The sequence below is a fragment of the Dermacentor silvarum genome, chromosome 2 (genome assembly GCF_013339745.2).
Source record: "Dermacentor silvarum isolate Dsil-2018 chromosome 2, BIME_Dsil_1.4, whole genome shotgun sequence".
Lineage (NCBI taxonomy): Eukaryota > Metazoa > Arthropoda > Arachnida > Ixodida > Ixodidae > Dermacentor > Dermacentor silvarum.
In genome coordinates, this window is record NC_051155.1 from 200,069,067 (window position 1) to 200,091,772 (window position 22,706).

Genomic DNA, 22,706 nt, shown 5'->3' on the forward strand with positions numbered 1-22,706 from the left:
ATGTTTGGCGTTTTGAGCCAATCAGAGGGATCGTAACAACTCTGCGGGCCAATCAGAACTGACAAGATGGCGATTTACACAATATAGCGCAATTCGTGAATGTCCAGAATAGCACGCCAGGTTGCATCTCGATGACTATCCAACAGTGGAGAGGGGGAAGCCGGAAGAAAAGGAAGAGGAAAAAAGTCATGCAGAAACTCCGCTGGAGTTGTCTAAGCATGCGTAAGCATTGTGCCACTTGCTCATCTCCACACAGCGCCGGTGTCAATATCAACCTTATCAAACTTGATCCGACTAGCATAAACACTTATCAAGCTTTATCGGTCGTTATCAACCTTATCGGACTACATTCGACCCTAATTATCAACTCTTATCGGTTGTTACCACCCTTATCAGCCCTTAGCGGTCATTATCAACCTGCGAAAGCGGATGTCCAGCGAAGCTGTTGCAAAACCACCACTACAAGTGCTGAGGTAGGTATTTATTGATGGTTCCGATGCTTGTTTTGAGCTTGTTCTTTATTAAAACGGGTGCTGTTCTGTGTGTTGTATGGGGTATTTCAATGAATGTATGCCCTGTTCGCTTCACTTTGCTGAGCGCTTGTAGCCTTAGCCTCACGGGGGTATGAGCTATTGCATTCGTCTTACGTGACAGACGGACAGGTTTCCTCCTGGGTAGGCATATCTATAGAAATGCTTACGCATTTAAAACAAGACACGCAGTTCCCACGCAATGTTGGAATCTAAATGACGCACATCTTCAGTAGCGGATGACATGAGCACAGCCTCATCGCCTGCAACTGGTCTGCATCAAGAGAACGAAGGCGATATACTATCGCGCTCAGTATGAGCTACAGAACGGAAGCGCATGGCAAAGCGGTCGCATATTTTAGCTCATACTGAGCGCTATATAGTAGGACGCCTGGCGAGGGAAGAATGTTTATGAGAGGTGTATGGCGCAGAGAAGGAGGAGGAGGGAAAACAAGAGGTAAAAGGCAGATAAATTGACCAGATTAAGTGTCTGGTTGGCTACTCAGTACGACACATATCTAACTAGACTTGAGGCGACTTAACCCGGTGTGTCTCAGCTAGTGACACATCCATTCGGGGAAATCGGCCAAGAAGGGTCGCATACCCAGTGAACGTTGTCTATTATATATATATATATATATATATATATATATATATATATATATATATATATATACATCCACAAAGGTATCCGACGAGGAAGCGACGACGAACGGCAAACGCTGGGGAAAATGCAACGGACCGGTTCACTTCAAAGAAAATGGAGACGGAAAGAGCAGCACTCAGCGGGCTAAGCAAGTGCGGTCCCACAGACAAGTCGTTTTTGAGAAGTGCAGCAATGCTCTGATAGCTTTCTGTGCGGATGGCGGTCGAGTGCATGTTTCACGGACCGACCGAACGTTTACAGGAGCGGGAGAGAGACAGTGAAATATTCAATGAGGGAAAGGCTAACATCCTTGCAGGAAGCCAACCACTTCGAAACTTCTGGTGATGCTAAAACAAATGGATATATGTAAAGAGTAAATGCGTTAAGCATGTCAAAACATGCGAAAATATGAAGAAAACACGAACAAAACATTACGTCAATGTACGTATTCTAGATGACAGCATGTAATTCACGTGCGCCCGCTAGCCAAGCGAAGAAAATTTCCCCGACTTTAACTGTACCTGTGCTGCATCGGATGATGCCAGTGTTCTTTCATCCGTATTCGGCGTTCTTCTTGCTGGAGACGTGGAGAAGGAAATAAAAAAAAATTACGCGCATCCCACGCACGGGTATAAAATCGATGGATGGCGAAGGTTGTTTGACGTTGATTTTTGTGTTAATGCAAATATGTTGACTTTATGGGGTCTTACACTAACATAGATACTAAGTTACGTTATGTAGATGTCATGTTTACGCTATGCAGATGCTATACTGATGTGAAGCGTGTAATGACATTTATTTTTTCCGTTTTAGTTTTTTTTTTCTCCCCCTTCTTCCTGTCTTCCATTTCCATATTTGTATTTCTTTGTGTCCGAAGAGTAGGTAGGGCGTTGTGTGCCTTCCGCTGTAACTTGTCAGTCTGCGCCTTACTTACTTGTTTCTCTCTGTCAATTGTATTTTTTCAAACCAACAACGACGACAACAACATGCCACGCTCAATACTGAGACACTGTTGGTGTCACAGTGCAGCTAGCATTTTAAGTATATAGGGTTGTATATACTGAAATGTACGAAACATAACGCATGACATTTAACGCCCAGTTTTTATTACAGTATCTCTGGGACCGGTTCAGTTTATTATTTCCATGACTCCGAGGTCGGCTCAGTTTCCTCGGCTTGAAACCGGCGGATGCCAAATTCGGTAGAAGAGAGAAAAAAATAGGTTCATTTAAAAAAAAGAGAGAAAAAAAAAGAATGCCGAGGAATAACAACACTTTAGCTAGGTAAGGCAAAAATGAAGTTTTATGCGATAAGTTCTGGTTATATGTTTTGTGTACCGGTTTCCAAGTATTGCACGCATGTGTAGTCCCTGCTAGAGCACTGCACGGGCTCGGGCTTACCCGAAAGCCCGGGCCCGGCCCGGCCCGTGGGCCGGGCCGGGCCGGGTAGAGGAGTTTTTTCACGGGCTCGGGCCGGAATCGGGCACGGCGTGTGATTTTTGACTCGGGCCCGGGCCGGGCTCGGGTTTCTTGACGCGGGCCCGGGCCGGGTTCGGGCTTTCTGCGAGTTATTCTCGGGCTTCTCAACTCTGAAAAACATGTATTTTTCGGTCTCGGGCCGGGTTCGGGCCGGTTTCGAGTCGGGCTCGGGCCGGGCTCGGGCTTAAGGTAAAGGGGTGGCGGGCCGGGCCGGGCGGGTAACGTAGATTATTTCCGGGCCCGGGCCGGGCCCGGGTCTCGCCATAAAAGTTTTGATCGGGCTCGGGCGGGCCGCCCAATGTGCAAAAGGGCCCGGGCCGGGCCCGGGCCGGGCCCGGGCCGCAAAAATCGGCCCGTGCAGTGCTCCCTGCGTACAGATTTTATCATTCAAATACATTGACGAAACAGAAGGAATTGTGATGCATCAGAGGTGACGAGAGATTCTGAAGTATTCAAATACAAAGGAAGCCAGGCAAAATCCAGTCAAGTGCCGTTTAAGCTGCACATGCTCATCATTTCGCAAGGAGCTTTTACTGAGAAAAATCGACCCAGCGGAGGAGAAAAATCAAACCCCTGTGACTGGGAGCAGCGGAAATTGGGGTCCGTTCGCTATGGCGGATCGATCACCGCGTGACGAAGTAACGCAATTTACCGCGCCACTGACTGGCTAATTATCGCATTATCTTGCCAATGCTGGCTTCTGCGGCTTCCCTCCCTTTAAATTCTTCGCCCCGCCTCTCGGGTTCCACCGATTTCTTTCTTCCTTTCTTCTAGACACGGCGCCACAGACCTTTCTAGTGGTCGGATGTCTTTTTTCCTTTATTTGCTTTTTCTTTTATTTCATTGACAGGCTCAGCTACTTTCTTTCCCGGACATAAAAGAGCTTGAACTTAGTAATTTTTCAGCTTTTTTTTTTCTTTCTAAGCCGCTTCATGGGCACGATAGGCTTCCTGCAGCTTCTCATCTAAACTATACTCCCTGGAAAGTTGTACTTGTGGCGTACAAGATGAGTTTGTAGCTTTCTTATTTAAATTATGGTATTGGACTGGGGTTCTTATTTGAAATCTATCTTGCTTTTAGCGAAGTCTGTCTGGAGGCATTGCAATCGCGTATTCTTACATTAAGCCTCGTTTTGTAAGAATTAAACTCACTTTTTTTCTTCTTGTTTGTTTAAGGTCGCAGTGACTTCGCGTCTCTCCTTTTTATGGTATGTTCAATCAAGTAATCGATCACGTTCTCTGTTATATAAATATCCCGTTGATTAGCGAACATTTTTGTGACGCCTTTATTAAAGGAATCACTCGTTCGCAACATCAGTGTGAATCGGAGTTCACGATGTCACTAGTGATTCAAACTCAAAACACAATTGCATTTTGCGTTTCCGAACGGTAGCGTCGAATGTGCGTAAGTCAGACGAGGCGCCATTCGTCTGAACGTAAACGTAAGCACTACGATCCTCGCACGGGGGTTCCAACTCTTGGTTTCGCACAGTACTTCACCTCCTCGGGATTAATTTGTCTGCTTAGCGGTTCTTCTTTCGTGACACGCGTCCGGTACCTCACTGGTTCACGCCGGCTGTAGCTTTCGCTGCACCACGTAGCGTTTGTGCAAGTGAAATAAACGATGTGCAAAACCTGCTAGTGCGCTTCTCCACGCACCTAGTTTGACCGCACAAAGATGTTGGACCTCGGAGATACATCGTAATTAAGGTGTCAACGTTTGTTTGCGCTCGTGACATCATTATACTGCCGACATCTGTTCCCCCGCACCATCCAAGCTTAAAAACGCGTGCCTCAGCTTTAACAGTGTGATCAGCGGGAACGTGGCCATCTTGGTCGGAGAAAGTTAGATGCGTCAAAAAGCCTCCTTACGAAACTTTGCATGCGCTAGTGCAGCAATATTTAGATCTACTTTGCAGTGACTCATTTACTCTTGTCGGCGCTTTATTCGCATTTGTCCATTCGCAGAAACTGCAAAACTTAACTTTCGTTTTATTGTTTTTTTTTTTCTGTATTCAGTTGACTCTTCAAGTAGGTTTGCGAGAACTGCTTTCTTGCCGGAATACTCTTAATCACCTCATGCTATCATCCTTTATTCATTTACCAGTTCATTCTTTGCGGAGAACCCACGTCGACAAATCAGTTGATAATATTTCTAATTGCATCAAAATAAATCAAACAATCCGTACGTATAAAGCGCATCGGGTTTTCCGCATAATGTGGCTTTTTTTTTTCCTTTATAGTGTCTCCCATCGTTCTCAATAAGTCAGATCAAGCACGTGTGCTAACATTGTTTCGTCAAACGCTTACGAAATGTACAGCACGCCTCTTCCACGTCCCTCCCCCCCCCTCTCCCCATTTATTGTATTTGTTGATTTGTTTCTCTTTTCTTTACCTACAACTCAGCACGAGGCTTTGTCGCACACTAAACTGTTCGTGCAAAGAAAACGTTAAGATGGGACGGGCTATGAGACGATGCATTTTATCTTCCAAGCCTCTCGCCCTTCTTTCCATGGCTCCGCCGACGACTCGCCGTAGTCGCAGGAATCGACCACACGCCTCGGCTTATTACAAGAAAAGACGCATTAAAACGAAGTGGATCATTACAATATACGACCCCTGGTTTATGCGGCATATTTTTTGTTTCTTCTTGCGATCACCATAAAACGACTTAATTTACTTGACAGCGCTCACCTTGTCGCGTATACGCGAGCACAACGCGCTATACGCGCGTGCCATTGGCCGCCGCACGCCACGAAGTCGGCGAACGAAATGGTCTTCTTCGGTGGGGCGCGCGCATCTTCGCGCAAGACAAATCGTGCGGCGCTGCCTCGTGCAGCCGCGGAGGAAGCGGGCGCACGTCTCGGAGAGCTATTTTCGATGGAGGACGAGAGGACGGTTGACTGACGTCGATGCGACGCGAACGCGGCGAACGGATTTGCTTGCTCACTCGCTCGCTCGCGCGAACATCGAAGGAGAAAAAGAAAGAAAAAAAGGCAAAATGGGGAAACAGAAAGGAAAAGGAGGACAGACAGGAAAAGGAGGCTCCTTGGAGGACTGAGAGGGAAGGGGGAAAAAAAAGCCATCGGGAACCCGGCTGCTCTTTACTGGAGGGAGGGAAGAAAAGGGAAGGGGCCGGGAGGGGCGAGGAAGGAATCTATTCCGCGCCCATTTTTCAATCGAAGATCAATGCGTTCTGCTCGTTTTCTTCCCCCCACCGCTGTCGTCGTGCACTTCACTCTTTGGCCGCGGGAGATTTCATCAGCGGAGCCTCCGAAGGCTCCGCGCCAGGCGCGCGAGTGTGCGCAGTAAGACGTTTGTTTACAAGGCGGAGGAGGAAGCCGGAGTTTAAAGAGCCTTGTTCGGCCATCACGTGTTTAAAGCGGTTTTCTTCTGGCCCCAGTAGTGGGGCCAGAAAAGTAAGGCGGGTACGTACATACCACAGTGTTTGCGCTACGTACGACGAAGATAAAAAGAAAAAAGATATCGAAGAAGAATGAGAAGAAGAAGAAGAAGGAGAACAAGAAGACGAAACAATGTTTATCGCAGTACTCCGAATATTTGCGTAGCGTTGCTTCGAAAGCGATGCCCACCCAGTGGATAAAGCAAACGTTGTTTGTACAAGAAAAGAAACTTGCGCGGCCGCGGATTCCTCAAGGTTCGTATGCTCTCTCGCTCGGCTTCAGCGTTCATTACGGCGTCGAAAAGAAAACCCGGAACTGCTCCGAGGTAAAAGAAAAATCGAAGCAAAGACTGCTCGCATTATTTTAACGGCTTTACCACGGTGCGGTGTAAACTTCTCTCCGGCGAGGAAGAACAACACGTGGAGGAAAAGCACTAACCTCGGAGGCGCTCGTGGCCTAAAACAGGTTCATTCTTAAGCGCGCCTCCATCGACGAGCTCAGAGAAAAGCGCTCGCTGCAAGCAGTCGCATCCATCTCGACCGCTTTGGAGCATCCGATACTCGTTATGAGGCCATTCTGTCTCCATGAGCTCGCGCACGTATGGCACGTCTATTTTTGTTCTTCGCTTGACCCCGTAATGTCCGACGTATCGTATATATGCTAAACGCGGAGTTTGCTGCCTCAAAATGCTGATTTAAGTGGGGAAAGCTTAACGAAAGCCCATAGTTGCGTTCTTGATGTGCTGGAGTGAGGTATCAGCTGTGTATAGCTCAAATAACAAGCAAATAAATAAATGAATGAATGAATAAATGAATAAATACTATATCAGCTAGGTATAACTCAAATAACATTTTCTTTTCTACGTGTGTAAGTCTCCAAGGCCAGCATAAAGGTGAATAAGTTGAATAAGCTCCAATTTTCCTGGGTGTGAAACTTTGGGCACAGTGGTGTTAAACGTATCAATTTTGCAGGTTTTGTACGCCTTTCCTGCATGTCTTTTACACGGTCATTGGTTATGATTCACATTTTCCATGTCCCATCCTTCCGGCTCGAGCGTAAACATTCTCTGGGGATGTTTACTCATTCCTTTTTTTTTCTTTTTTTTTGCGAGCCTGACAACACCGTATTCCTGTCTTAAGTTATTCGGCAACCCGCCACGGTGTCTCAGTGCTTATAGCGTTCGGTTCATGAGCACGAGGTCGCGGGTTTGATTCCCGGCCGCACAGCTGCACTTCGATGAGGGCGGAATTGGAATGGAAAGATGTTCGTGGATTTACATTTATGGGCACGATAGTCCACAATAATCCACAATCCTCCAGTGCCGTGTATTTGGGGGCCCCAGTGCTGATTTGGGACGTTAAACATTATAAATAAATAAATAAATAAATAAATAAATAAATAAATAAATAAATAAATAAATAAATAAATAAATAAATAAATAAATAAATAAATAAATAAATAATAAATAAATAAATAAATAAATAAATAACGCAAACAAGCAAGCGAGCAAGCAGGCAGGCAATCAAGTTATGGTTACCCTCCTATTGCTGTTCATGTAAGCCATTCTTTACTATTAATCTAGTATATTTACGCTTAAGACCAAAGGGCATTGTGCATAAATGTAATATTGGCCCCTTCCCTACAAACACCAGGGCACCGCTGGAAATGGTAATCCATACGAGGAGCTAGACACTGAGGATGCAAGCTCATAGAGCTGCTTGATCGAACGGTTGCTTCGATATTTCCGATAGTGTCGATGTGTACGTCTTTTTTTTACAAAGATTGATACGTTTACTGTGTCCGAGATTGGGAAGGCGGTTCAGTAACAACACAGAGTTCGGTATTCAGCTACTGCGATGCAAATTTGCTACGGCCCGGTACGCAAATATTACAGCATGCATCGTATACTCGCGAAAATGCTCAGAATACGCCGCATATAGAGTGGTCACCGGAAGCTTTCCGCGTGTCGGTGCAGCTGAGTAGACGGCGCAGGTATGCCGACAGTATAGCGACTAATAAGAACGGCCCACCGTCGTCCTTGCTGATGCATCGTCGGGGACCGATCACACGACGGCCACCCCCGTCCCATTGATTCTTCCTTCGTCCGTCTATAAGCGATGCGCAGCCTCTTCTCCGTTCGGTTTTCAATTACCGCCTTTGTTTGATCGCTACCTCATCGTCCTTGCTAACCCGGCACCCCTCAACAAGCCTTCGCGAAACACAAAAGCAGAGGGGTGAGGGCGGGGGGAGGGATACGGGCGATATGGGAGCCCTCATGGACGTCTGGATGCCTGACATACTTGCCTCCGTGAGGACAATAACTATACCCGACCTCACCGTTCGCTTCGATGAACATTCTTGTAGCAGAGCAGTGCGCATTCACGTTGAATGGGCTCGAGTATCGACTTAAATTAATAATATCACGCGTTAGGATGATTTGATGTAGCGATGCACGGCTGACTGTCTTATTGCTCCCGTTTAGTCGCGTTCCCTCCGCAGACAAAGATTTACCGTCGCCTGCCACGTGTAACGGCTATATTCTAGTACTAATTGTTCGGGGGAACACTACAAATTGCAGGCAGCACGTTACGGGACACGTTAGGAGAGGGACGTTATGGTTGAGATACAGAGCTAGCCGTGGCGAAAAGGAGACGTCGACGATCAGGCAATGGCGGTTCTGCTGCGCCTCCGGAGCCGTGTCTCCGGTTAATACAGCCGGCAGAAGCATTCAGGCGTTAGCGCGTAGCGTAACAATAACTAATATAGTTCAGTCGCTAGCCGCGTTTAAGTTTTGTAAAGCGTAGGACCCGACGCAATCACTAAGCGACAATTGCTTTCTGCAGCTGAACACGAAATCACGGTTTCGGTACGATTGTGGCGGCCAGATCTCGCTGCGGCCCGAACACGAAACAAGCGGTTGCCTTCGACAGTGCGTGAAAGAGCACCGCTTGATCAAAATTTATGCGGAGTCTCTTAGAATACAGCCTCTGCGGGGTTTTATTATACAACTTTGGGACGAAATTAATAAATTACGTGCCTTGTCATACCAAAACGACATTCTAATCAGGAGGCGCGCTGTAGTGGGAGACTCAGGATTAACCTTGACCACCCGGGGTTGTTTCAAGTGCAGCTAAATCCATGTACACGAGCGTCCTTGCATTTCGCTCTCAGCGAAATGCGGCGACCGCGGCCGGGATCGAACCGGCAACCTCGAGCTCAACAGCACAGCGCCATAGCCACTATGTTACTATGGCGTGTGACATTGGGGCATAGAGCTCTTTAACATGTATGTTTTTCTGTTAATGAAGGATCTGCTCGTGCTATGCAAAGCAACTTGTTGGGCCAAGCCAACGTCTTGGTAGCCGTAGACTAACGTGATTTAACTTTGTGTAGCCTGGCCTAATCGTCTGGTATATCTTTTGCGTTACACATGATCGAGGCGAAATAAGTAAATGAACTAAAAGCCGCGTTTGTTCTGTCGCACTCAACACCGTAGTCGCTAGGGGCATCGCGTCTACATGCATTGTTTCTATTCCTCAGGAGTATGAACTTATTATTACTGACCATATTGTTCGGATCTCGTATTAGAATATACCAACCGTAAAAAGTGACGCTATATAATTTCGCAACATTGTCAAGCCCGGAAACTTTAATCTGTACAAATTCATAAGACAATCCACAAAGCCAATCCTAATGACAGATATAAGTACCACAGTTGCTGAAACCATGGTCTGCATGTATGCAGCGTTCCACAACTTGGTTTGTTGCACTGGTGAAATACTGAGCATTTAAATGTGTATATGCCTATTTCTTGAAGCGCTATTCTTATCACTAAACACCCCGATTTGTGATAACCTATTTTATCACCTACATCGCTCTCCTAACACACTTTTTACGTGAATAGAACAAAGAAGATATGAGAAACCTTTTATTCTGCCTTCAGGTTCTCCAGCCTGATTAAGGTTATTAAGGTTATTAAGGATTAAGGCCAGTTAAGGTTATTAGCCAGTGGTAAATAACGCTTACAAACGGAAAGCTTCGTGATTTCCAGCGAGAACAGCAGTACTCTTAGTGCACCAATGATCTCGAGATTTTACCATCACTTGCGCGCTTACTGAATCTACCAACCACCCTCACCTCTCATTTACTTCCGCTTCTATTCTGCCCTCCGTCTCACTTAGTTAAAAGGCAAGAAGTCCCCCACTGGTTTACGAGAAAAGAGGTCGGACGCTTATCTGACGGGGCCCCGTTCGTTGCACCCTGTCACTTTAGCGAAGGCGACGGACGCCTCCTTGGCGAGCGACGCTCACCGGCCCATCGTCGTCGTGCGCGAAAGCCGCACTGCACTCACTGTGTTGCCGTGATTCAATAAAAGCGCAGAATCCAATTACGATCCCCGTCGGAGAAGCGCAAACACCGAGGAGTGCGCACACGAAGTTCCTAGACTTTTCCGTAGCCGGCTCAGTGACGGTCCCTTGTTGCGCATCCGTAGCTTTGGATTTTTGGCTAACGTGCGACGTGCTGAAGTGACTGCTTGCCTCCTCTTGCAGAGGCGCTTTCTGTTGCACTTACTTATAGGCCTCTGCAGTACATCAGTTTCTAAGGACAGAGAGAAAGAGAGAGAGAGAAGACGGGGAAATACGGCAGGGAGGTCAGCCATACGCACGTCCGGTTTGCTACCCTACCCGAGGGAAAGGGGTTTAGGGGATGGAAGGAAGAAAGAAAGAAAGAAAGAAAGAAAGAAAGAAAGAAAGAAAGAAAGAAAGAAAGAAAGAAAGAAAGAAAGAAAGAAAGAAAGAAAGAAAGAAAGAAAGAAAGAAAAAGAACACTGAGGGTGCGTCCATCCGGAGGTGCACATAGATACTACAGTCGATCCAGATCCCTTGACGTCGGGAAGCGCAGCAATGCATGTGTCACTTCCATGTGGGCATGGTCCAAGGACCTTTGTCACCGAGAATGATGTTGAGTGCAGGTGATCTGACGCGGTACAAAGATGAAGACGCTGGTCGTCGTAGCGTGGACAGACGCAGAGATTTTCTATGGACTCTTCTTACCAACAACTGTCCCGTGAATGTATTCCACCAATCCCATTGAGGACTGCGTATAGGCCAGTTTCTAAGGAGAGTGAAAAAATGATTAATGAAAGGCAGGGAAGTTAACCAGGACTGAGCCCGGTTGGCTACCCTACACTGGGAGAAGGGAAAAGGGGAGAGAGAGAATAAGAGAAGAATAGAAAGTCCACTGTGGATATCGCCGACGTAGCAACACATCTCTGCTCTATTACTGACGATCACTCAGTCCGGATCACAAACGGTCACTCAATCCGGTAGTTTTCAGAAATTGCAGCAGCGCTTTTGTGGCCTTTTGTAGCTGCGATATTCGAAGCCATGTTCCTAAGATCTTGTTCAAGGTGAATGGTTTTTTTATCCAGCTGATTCAGAGCTGTGCACAGGTCATGTCTTTCGTTTTCAAATGATGGGCAGTAGCAGAGTAGGTGTTCTATGGTCTCCTCGACACCGCAGGCATTGCACTCGGCGCTATCAGCCATTCCAATCAAACACATGTATGCATTGATTAATGCAACACCCAAGCGTAAGCGGCACAGAATTGTTTCCTCACTTCGCGGAAGTCCAAGTGACAGCCGCAGTTGCATAGATGGGTCGAGAGAATGCAACCAATGTGGGGTGAATTCAGGTGTGTTCCACTTCTCCAATGTCATACGGTGCGCTAGCTTGCTTAGGTGTTAGGCTGCGTCAGTCCAGCAGCTTCATCGGTGAGGGATACAGCAATGACCCGGCACCCACTGAAACACGACGTCGTGTCCTTTTGCGATCATATTATGGTTTATTTCCCGTATCTCTGACATTACTTGTTCACAGGACCCGCGACGAAGAGCTAACAAAAGACATTGTAGGGTCGCATTCGAGTCACCGAATATTGCCCACCGATTAGCCGGTTGGTTGTTAATATAATCAACAGCACCTCGGAGGGCAACAAGGTCGAGTGCACAAAAGGGGTGGGGAGCAAGGCTATCCTGCAGGTCAGCGAAGACAGCTAAGAACCTTATAATCTGTCCAAAATATTGTCGCAACGTCAAAAACAGAGGTCGCACTGCCCTGATCGAGAGGAATAGCAGCAGGTCGCCGTTTTAATACTGTACGCTACTGCGACTTCTTCGCCGCGCCTTGATAGAAACGCTCATGCCTGCTCGCATAGTCCTACTCTTCATCGGAGTACAGGAGCGGCAATATGTACAGTGCGTAATGAAAGGTGTCTTCGAGTCGTGCGGTAGGTTTTGTGCAGTAGTCTAAACCTGCTCCAAGCATCAGAATATGAGGGAAATAGTTTCAGTCGTTGTCTACAGTTTTCGCGTGGCTCACGCAGTACGTCAGCATAGGGTTTGGCGGCGAATCTCGACGATTGATCTGTCTTGTTTTGACAATGGTAGCCTTTTGTGGACATCATAAACGCGGTCCTCGCTGAGGATGTCTGTCTGTCAGCTTGTTTATAAGCAAAAAGGCTGCTTAGCAGAAAGAATGCCGTCTCCCGAACGCTATTCGGAATCGTGACTTTCCGTTGGTGGGTAAAGTGCTTAACCACGGAAGCAGGGCAGCTCTTTTTATTTTATTTTTTTAATGTGTTCATTGCCGACCTTCAACGTGTTACATCAGAGAACTGACCTGCAAAAAGCATGCTATGCATGCTACGCATGTTGATTCATGTGCGGCGAAGCAGTTAGAATGCGGCTTTGTGCTTTCTTTGATTAAAGCGCCGGGAGTCACAAGAATTAGAATTCTATGCACCGAAGGAAAAGGCATATTCAATGAAACGTGCAACCTTGCGTAGCAGAGCCTGACATTTCAAACACTGACTCTATGCGCAGGAAATCGAGGACAGTAGCGAAATAGGTGGCCGATGTTCTCTTCACTGCTACACACATCGCATGCAGCGCCCTCAAATCATTGGAGTAAGGAATAATGAACCTGAAACGTTATTAGAGTGTGTGTTAGCGAAATGAGCAGTTTCAGCCCATCTTAATGTGATGTCAACGCACTTTTCAGGGCATGAACATATTGTAGACAAAAGTTGCGCTCCCATCGGCTATTCACCATGACATCTCGTTCGCTTTAAAAAAGCGAATAGTCTCGTAGTATTTCTAGTATTACTGCAGGTCTCTTCCAGCTGTCTCATTCTCGTGTGGGTCATAGCCTTGCAGACGCTCTTCCGGGTATTCTTTCGAGAAACTGGATGGTCTTGCTGGGAAATTGCTGTAGAAAAAATGAAAGCGTAAAACCTATCGAAGAACGCAAACGCCAGAGGCCGGATAGAGCAGCTATAGGTTCGCGAGTTTACCGAGCCTCGTCAATAAGACTTCTCCAAGCTGCTCGCTCCGTTGCGTCGGTTCTCGCAGCTGCCGAAGCAAAAAAAAAAAAAAAGCGATCCCTGAACTCACGTCGGTCGACCCGCACCGGCAAAAATTCGTACCAGCTCTAGGACTGAGCGCGCGCACGCTCGTAGGGTGGTGGCGGCACGTCGCGTCCACCACCGACGCCACCAACAGAGGGAGCACGCCGCGCCAACTTGTCCGCCGCTGAGCTTTCGAGCAGCCGGAGCCAGAGTCGCCCCCTGGCCGCCAAAGCGGACCGCGAGTCGTCCCGCGCGAAGCGCAGTCAGCCGCGGACCTCCGCCGAGTGCGTAACGCCTCGACCCGCCGTTCCAGTCGCCTCGGCGGATTCGACACGACAGCTGCTGTTGATGCTATACACTGCCGGTGCTGGTGGTGCGGAGACAAGGTCGTGGTTCCTGCGTGTTTGCGGAGCCACTGCTGGCGGGCGACAGTGCCGACTTATCTTTTAGCCTCTGCTCCGTGCCTGCTGGTAAAATGATGGATACGCCGACCGACGACACGTGCTTGCACAGCCAGAGACGACGAGTGTCCTGAGAAAGTGGTGGAGCGTCGGTCATTGCTCTGTAAGTCTTCTAGCAAAAAAAAAAAAAAAAAAAACTAAAGCATAGCTTCCCGCGACGTCTTCCCAACGGTGGACGGTGAGGGCGAAGTTGTAGAGAGGCAGAAATGCTTAGAGGTGCGTGCCACTGCACGAACTCGATCAACTGATCCATAACAGTTAAGTTTTCAGAGCGAGGTTACAACTTGGGCAAAAAAACAGAGATAAAATAAATTGCCAAAAGCCAAATTAGGGGATTGAGTGTAGCCAGATTTGCGAGGTAATGAGCGAGCACATTGAGTTAGTTGGAACGGTGCGGTCCGGAAACAGTACATTGAAAACACGGGGGATGGCGACGTCTCTGTCCAATGCCAAAGAGTGCAGGCATGCGTATTGTTTTTGTAGCACTTACCGTACTCCATGCATTCGCCACTCCCAAGAAGGCTAACGGAACTTATTTGTTACCTTTTTTCTTTTCTTTTTTTACTGTCTTGACATTAACAGGAGCCGACCTTTGTTCGGCCCGACAGGGGCGCGAAGTCTCGGGAAGGTAAAATTGTGAACGACTGCGCTTCCATTTTTTTTATTCTATTAAAGACAGTGTAAATTTATCATTCAAGAGCGCACTTCATGATGTCATCCAAACAAGACGCTGGAAATGTTATTGTTATGGCCGAGTATCATTGTATCTAAGCTGTAGGTCTCCCCGCGAAATGTGCGTACATATGTATGTATTTAATAGCAACATTTACGCAAATTTTGTAGGCCGCTACGTGAAAGAGCTAGCCTTTTACAGAGCACAGTACTGCGACCACATGTGCTCAAACTACATTGCATCGCTGACACGGACACGTCTTAAAATGGAACAATGAACAAATTAAAGGTTTTTTTAGCGTTCTTGCAACTGCGATGTCGGAATAGCCTGTCAAGCGGTCTGTCAAGTGGTCTGTCAAGCGTTCTTTTAAGCACGCTAAAAATACCCGACATGTGATCGCTGTCAGCCGGCACGTTGAGATGGACAAGTAGCGCTTCGTCTCGAATCCAGACGGAGTGTGTGCGTTTACGGCTGTGGCTTATTATTTGGCGCAGGATTAAATCGCGCATCGAATGACTAAGGCGATTCAGCTCAATCTCGGCATCACACGTGTAGCGCGAAGTTGTCATTTATTCTTGTTTCGAATATTTGCAAGAGATACGAATAGTCATTGCGAATAGAATTTACGGATAGAATTTCATCGGTGCACTTGAAATGCAGCAGGTAATTTAGCCGAGATTTGATCCTTGCAATAGTAAATGTAGACTAAAGCGGCTGGTAGTCACAAGCTACATACGGCACCGCAATACATATGGCGTCGCTAATTGCAGTTTGCACTGCTGAAAAAGGCGTACTATAGCAGCGCATGTAGTGCAGCACGGAGTTTTATTTATGATAAGGTGAGTCTACAAACGAAGACAGTGCCGGTGAATTCTGTTCAGATTTAACACCATGACAAAGGTCTGTGCGAACACCTGCACGGCATTTGAGCGCTGGCAGACAGTGACAAAAACTAGACGTGGGGCGGTACCCAAGTATGCTCTCCGAGTACGTTTGCCAACGTGCCCACCCCAACACTGTTTTACTGCGCAAAGAGTCGCGTGCAACGCAAGAAAACTGCGATCGAGAGAGAGATGGTGAGGAAGGCAGGGAGGTTAACCAGATGTTAGAATCCGGTTTGCTACCCTGCTCTGAGGTAGGGAAATAGGGGTTAGAAAATGGACAGAGAGAGAAAACTGCGATAGTTTTTGTATAAGCCTACGACGCAACTGTGAAGAATTCGTAGTCGCAAATCACTCGGACCGTGGGCGATCGAGCTTGTCTGCATCTCTCCGCTTTGCAACTTTTCCACCGCAAGGAATTCACTATACGTGTAAGAGAAGCCGACTGCTTATATATGTCTAGCACAACGAAAACTAAAAGCAAACGTTCACAAAGCGAGATTACACGAGGTCAATCTAACCTCCGCACCGCCCGCATGACGCGCAAGTGCAAAACCCTGGTGCGGTGGATTAGGTTTCTCGCGTTCACTGTAAAAGAGCACATTCAAAATTGCATTCTGGGGTTTTACCTGCCGATACCGCTTTGCGATTATGAGGCACGCCGTAATGGGGAACATGAAAAAGGGGGGTACCAGTGGATAAACAAGGACGCATACACAAGGAAAAGGCGTTAGACACGCCTTTTCCGCAAACATGAATGTACCAGGGATAAACGTTCGTAAATGAACTGCGAATGATTTTTTTTTTTTATATTTCGTGCAAGCCGTCGATGTAGCAGAGCACAAGCAGAAAGTGTTACAGCCTCTGTGTTTTTCCCCCTTTTGCACACGTGTTCGCTTCTCAGTGTCTATTCAGAGGTTTGTTCTGGCCTTACGTTACTCATGTCACCGCTTATTTTAATGCGAAAGCATTATATGCTCCATTACGCGAAAATCAGTAGGCGTCGGCGGCGTGACCGAGCGATGGTGCCAAAAATGTCTGACGGCGCAAAGAGTAAAAACACGTCAAAAATGCTCAGATTGACGTCAAATTTTCAGGCGGTTCCTGTAAACAAAGTCAATTAATGGCCTTGTAAAGAAACAAGAAGTGAAATTCGGGCAAGTTTGTAAGAGTTCATACTTGACTTCAAGCGCGTGAAACAAGGAAGATACAAGAAAGAAAGGCATCACTTGAATACGCAACATACACATTGCAAGCGCTAGTCCTGTCTGATCTTCCTCTGTTGTGTCCTCGTTTTTTTTTTTTTTGCTTTTTTTTGCGCTTGGAAGCAAGTTTGAAAAGAAAATTTGGTACATTTCGGTCTGGGTGGGAATCGAACCCGGGCCTCCGGGGAGCGAGACGAGCACGCTTCCTCGATGCCACGGTGGCTCATGTGGCTGACTGAAGGTGTGCGTGATTGCACACGTCAGATCGCAGCCATCTGGGTGACTATAAAGGTTTACCAAAGGTACTATGTAATGTTTTCGCATTCCCACACTTGAGTAGTCTCAAGCGTCTCTGCCGAATTTTGTTCTCGGTTTCATTAGCACAATATTCGCCTCACTAGAATACTTAACGTACACTTCGCAAGTGCCGCTACTATCACCCCCCTTTCCATGCAGACAGCGTAAAGAATCTACGACACGTCGCCCATGCATGTACGAGTGTGTCACTGCAAACAACTTTTGTAGTACAGTGCATCTGTGTCAGTGTATATGTTAGTATGTGTGTGTGTGTGTTTTTGTTTCTTTTTTGTGTGTGTTTGTCTCACTTCTTTTCTTCCATCTTTGACCATATCACCTGGAGTAGCATATTGTCGGGCCCGTCGCTAGTACCCACGTCACACTCGACGTTTTAATGTCATAAGATTTGAATGACATTCGATTCAGCGAATGCCATTCGACCCGTGGTGGTACTATGCAGGAAAAATTAATGCCATTAAGTCGTGACACCAATGGCTAGAATTCCAAAAGAAGTGGCAAGAAAAAGAACAAGGTATGTGTAGGTTGTCTGAAAAGTCAATCTAATTATTTTAATATAAATATGGGGATATCGCTTCACTGAAAGGACATGCATATAAAACTTCTATTTGAGAATGCCTGGCCACCGTAAGCCGAGAGAAGGCTTAGCGAGCTTAGTAGCATGCATAGTCGATTAATTGAACATAAATACTATGACTGACATGGCAGCGCTGAACGACGACGCTCAGTTGCAGCAGATGAAAGGTGCTGTGTGCTTAGCAATGCAAGCTCCATTACGCCTGGCTCTAGTGCGCTTGCCCTGTGGCCATCCGAGACGCCGGAAGCCACACGTCTACACAGGCGCCCGATCGTTTACAGTGTGGCCGGCTAATAAAGTGATGGCGGGTGGACGCCACTGAGTGGAGAGTACGAACATTTTGTGGCAGCCTTCCGTACAGCTTTTCTCTGCTTAAAATGACAGATGCCTCCAAACACGCAAAATTAATTACATTTTTTTACACGAACGCTTATAAATTTCTGTAATTCATGCCATTCGATTCGGATGACATTAAAGCGTCCAGTGTGACAGGGGTGTAAGTTAGCCTCTCCAGATATTATTAAAGTTTGTCGTTGTTAAAAAAAATTGAAATTTGAGGTTTAACGTCTAGAAACAGCATACTGGTTTATGAGGGACGCCGTTCAGTGGAGGGCTCCGGAGTTATATTGAACATCAGGGTTTCTCTAACGCGCAATAAAAGAACTGTACGCGAGAGTTTTTCATATCGGAATGCGATAGCCATGGGCGAGGTCGAACCCAAGACTTCGTGCTCAGCAGCGCAATATATATATATATATATATATTGTGTGACCGCATTATATTACTCGAACAGGCGCAAGTACGCTGTGCCCCTTGAGTCCGCCCTGCGTGCCAAGGCCTGCAAGAAGAGAGAAATCAACGTTTATTTCTGAAGTAGTAAGAGAGAGCGAGAGATCTCTTCGCCCTTAGGTGGGCGGCTTTCTCATTCCAGGAATCCGTGGGCTCTTGCAGCCACCCTGGCCCGGTCCATCAACTTTAGCTGGTCATGCAGCCCTGGGCAAGATAGAACAATGCGGTACCTGTGGTCTCCAGAATTTTGCTCGCGACTGTTATCTGACGTTTCTCGTCTTTTCTCCGCCTTCGCCTTCGTTCACGTACGATGCAGTGATAACAGCTACAATACGAACATCCATGCTTCCGGAATATTTCAGTTTAGCCGAGATTAACTTTTCAAGTATCATGATCATCATATTTTTATGTCAACTGCAGGTCGAAGGCCTCTCCCAGCGATCTCCAATTACCCCTGTCTTGCGCTATAAAGCTGATTCCAACTTGCGCCTGCAAATATCCTAGTTTCATCACCCCGTCAAATTTTCTGCCGTCCTCTACTGCGCTTCCTTTCTCTTGGCACCCATTCTGTAACTTTAACGGTCCACCGGTTATCTATCCTACTCATTGCATGGCCTTTTTCCTCTTAATGTGAACTAGAGTATCCGCTATCGAAGTTTGCTCTCTGATCTACACCGCTCTGTTCCTGTCCTTTAAGATTACGCCTCGCACTTTTCGTTCCATTTATCTTTGCGTGGTCCTTAACTTAATCTCGAGCTTCCTTGTTAAACTCCAAGTTTCTGCCCCATATGTTAGCACCTGTAGAATGCAATGACTGGGCACCTTTCCTTTCAACGACAGTAGTACGCTCCCAGTCAGGATTTGGTAATGCCTGCCGTATGCACTCCACCCCATTTTTATTTTCTGTATATCTTCTTCTCAAAGTCAGTGTCCCCTGTGAGTAATTGACCTGGGCAAACGTACTCCTGCACAGACTCTAGAGCTTGACTGGCGATCACGAATTCTTGATCCCTTGCCAGGCTATTGAACATTGTCTTCTGCATATTGATCTTCAACCCTACTCTTACACTTTCTTGGTTAAGATCCTCAGTCATTTGTTGCAATTCACCCCCCGCGTTGTTGAAAACGACAAGACTATCTGCATGTATACAAATAAAATTTTTCATCTATACGTCTCAATAACTGGAAGAAACTCGGGGCGCACCAACGGTAATTGCATTGAGAAGCTAAAATGTTTCTCGTGTTAACAGCCGAAAGTGCGCGATTTGTCCTACGGTTCAACAAGCACCGTAATTTCTTAATTTACGAGTATATGCCCCCCGTGGGAGTCGTGCTAGAGTAAAGGCGAGGCAGTCGAGTCGCTTTGGCCATTTGATGAAAACGAACGAGCTGTTTTAGCTGCTGGCAGGCCAGGAGATCTCACCACGGACCATAAAAGTTTAGTTTCTCGCTGACTTTCGTAAGGAAGGGGAAAACAAGAAAAAAAAAGAACTGATGAAGAAGAATAAGAAAAAAATAAACAACTACAGCTGTCGCGCAGTGATCACGCAAGGACAGAAAATCAATAAAGGGTACGCTTACTCCCTAGACATCCAAGAAACATGGCGGACGATGATGTAATAAAGCATAGTGCAAGACGACTAAGTATTGCTTGGCTCCTTTCGTTCTTTGACAGCAAATCTAACAAGGTCTCAATTTATTTTCGTGACGGGGTTTAAAGTGACGAACACTTTCACTCCCTCTGTACGAACGTAGTCAGTGAGCGAATTTTTGTCTCCTTTTCGTACGAATAAGTGCACGTTCGCTAATTAATAAGTAAACAGGCCTAATCGTTTTTCTCGCCGAGCGAGCACTGACCACATACGCGTGCGATCAGGGACAGGCAATTTCCGGCAACATGCCCAAGGCTAGGTACGACCGCGTGCAACACAGCGCATTAATTCGCACTCCCTCCTATATACGCAGACCTTGGATACTCAGGATATTCCTGCAAAGACCATGTACACCCGGCGACAAAATAAGCCGGGGCATGAAATCTGAGAAAAAGCTGAATATCCTGCAAATACCATGTATGTGCGCATTTGATCTACCTTTTCGCTCGCCAAGATCTTCACCGCTCGCCAGGACCGCAGGGACACCACGTGACAAAATTTCCGTCGAAGTAACATCAGCGGCAACAGGAACGGCGTAGATATTTCTTATATATACAATTTTTTCTTATCAAACAGTGCCAGTATGTCTCCCTTTCCGTCCTTCTTTCCTTTCACCGTACTTTTTTCTTTCTTGTTCCTTCGGGGAAGCCAGCGGCATTCCCCGTACCCAAGAGGCACTCTGAAAAGTAACGGTTCGTCGCATGCCGACGCATTGGAAAACGTGCACGTACTAAGAATATGTCCCCAGAAGGCTACAATTTCTGCGTCGTCTTCTTCCTAAAAAAAAAGGGTAATACAAAAGAAAGAAAGAGAAAAGAAAAATGAGATATGGAAGAAGTCGGGCTCTGCTGCGCTCTCAACCACAAGACTCGAGTTTTTGGCCGTTTCATCTCTGTTTCGCCAGTCGCCGAGTCCTCCGCCGCCGCACAACCGACAACGGCAGGCAGCAGATCTTTGAAATGCCAACTGTTGGAGAAACCAACTTCACACTTCTGTGCCACGCGCCCTTTTCGCACCCTCGCGTCTTTCGTCACTCTTTCTTTCTTTTTTTTTCCTCCCCTGTTCTTCTTGCCGTTTCGCGCTTGTTTGAATGGCCAGCGATTTGAAGCGCTCGCGGTATTCTCCGGGTGCGCAACTCATGCGTCTGGCAGCTGGCAGCATTTATCTTGTCTTCGTTTTTTATTTTATATTTCTTACGCGGCGCAGTTTCATTCTCCGCGATTTGCGGTTGTAAACTCGCCCACGATGCGCAGTCGTTCCCTTTTTTCCTACGAAAAGTGAGTGCCGCTGTTCTCGCCGTCTTAGAGTCAGGTTTACTTACGCTTTCTTTTTATCTTCATTTTTCTCTTACAGATGCAGGAACGGGCTAGAAAGTGTGCACACTACGTTGCTTATTTTTCCCAGATTTTTTTGCGCAACGCCAGCTCCATATTTAACAGTTCTCTCTTTATTTTCTTTCGTGGACTCCAATTTTCGCCTCTGTACGAAGAACGTTTCCACGTCTCCAAAAATAAAGACTATATAGACTCCTTTGAGACGTCGCATAGCGGTTCCTACACTTCTTAAAATTGTACAGATAACCGGAGGAAAAAAATTGCAAAAAAAAAAAACAAATAACTGGGGGCAAGAGGGTTCGACTTGAGATAACACCGACACTTTCCGAGGTGGTTTGTTATTTCCACCTTCTTGAACACTGCAGAACGCTGCCGAAAGACTTGCTCGAATTTTTTTTTCTCCTTGCTCATTTTCTGTCTTTTTCTTTCTGCAGCAGCAGCACTCTTATCTTGACACCGCTGGAGCGCGAATCCTTCTTTTTTTCGTCCATTTGTGCGTGTCATCTTAACCGCGCACTCTAACCCGTAAGCGCTTTGTTTCGTATATTTTTTTTTCTCTCGCTTTCGTTGTGGGAATAATCTGTGACGAGCGACGAATATTCTCTCTAGGCCAGACTTATTCAAATCTTCCGCTTCCTTATGCTGTTAGCTGCGAAAAAAAAAAATCCGCTAAACACTCCGACCCTTAGCACTTACACTATATACTGCATGTCTTTTTAAAGAAAGGCTTTCGTTTTGTTCTATTTTGTCCCGTTTTCTCTCTCTCTCTCTCTCTCTCGAGTTATTTCATTCTGTTTGAGTGACATTGCACTAGAGCGCAGTGCGGACGGGCTGTGCTTGGCGTACTGTTGTGCGTGCAATGGACTCGTCACCGTTTAAAAATCGCCAGTGCAAACACGTGAGTTCTGGTGCCTATATCAGGACTGTGGCACCCGCCGCTCTAGCCCAGTGGCAATGGCATTGTGCTGATGAGGTCGTGGGATGGATACCGGCCGCTGGCGGCCACATTTAGATGTGGACGAAACGCAAAAAAAAAAACGCGAAGTTGCTCAGATTTAGGAGCACATTAAAGAGCCCCAGGTGGTCAAAATTAATCTGGAGGCCTCGTACCACTACGGCACGCGTCGTAACCATACCTTGACTTTGGCAAGCAAAACACCAGAATGCAGCATCGGGACTGTACATAGTGTATTGTAGAGAGAGATATACGTAGTACTACAACAATATAGTAAAGAGAGAGAGGAGGGGACAGAAACAGATTAAAAGCAGAGAGATTAACCAGTTAAAAAAAAGCGGCCCAAAGGGGAAATGTATCCAATAAATAGGAAGGGAGAAAGGTGAGTTGCGAAACGGAA

The 22,706-nt window shown here is 46.7% G+C and overlaps 1 protein-coding gene across 2 annotated transcripts in view; it reads left to right on the top strand.

The window, feature by feature from the left end:
- LOC119442433 (ADAMTS-like protein 5) overlaps window positions 1–22,706 on the top strand; it is a 179,194-nt gene that overhangs the window by 77,108 nt on the left and 79,380 nt on the right. The window contains exon 1 of one of the 2 annotated variants that reach the window (XM_049662143.1): window positions 13,702–14,028. The exons of the other annotated variant lie outside the window; for it this stretch is intronic. The gene's annotated coding sequence lies outside the window, so the exon portion shown is untranslated. Of the gene's footprint in view, window positions 1–13,701; window positions 14,029–22,706 lie in introns of those variants that run through there. 2 annotated transcript variants of the gene reach the window in all.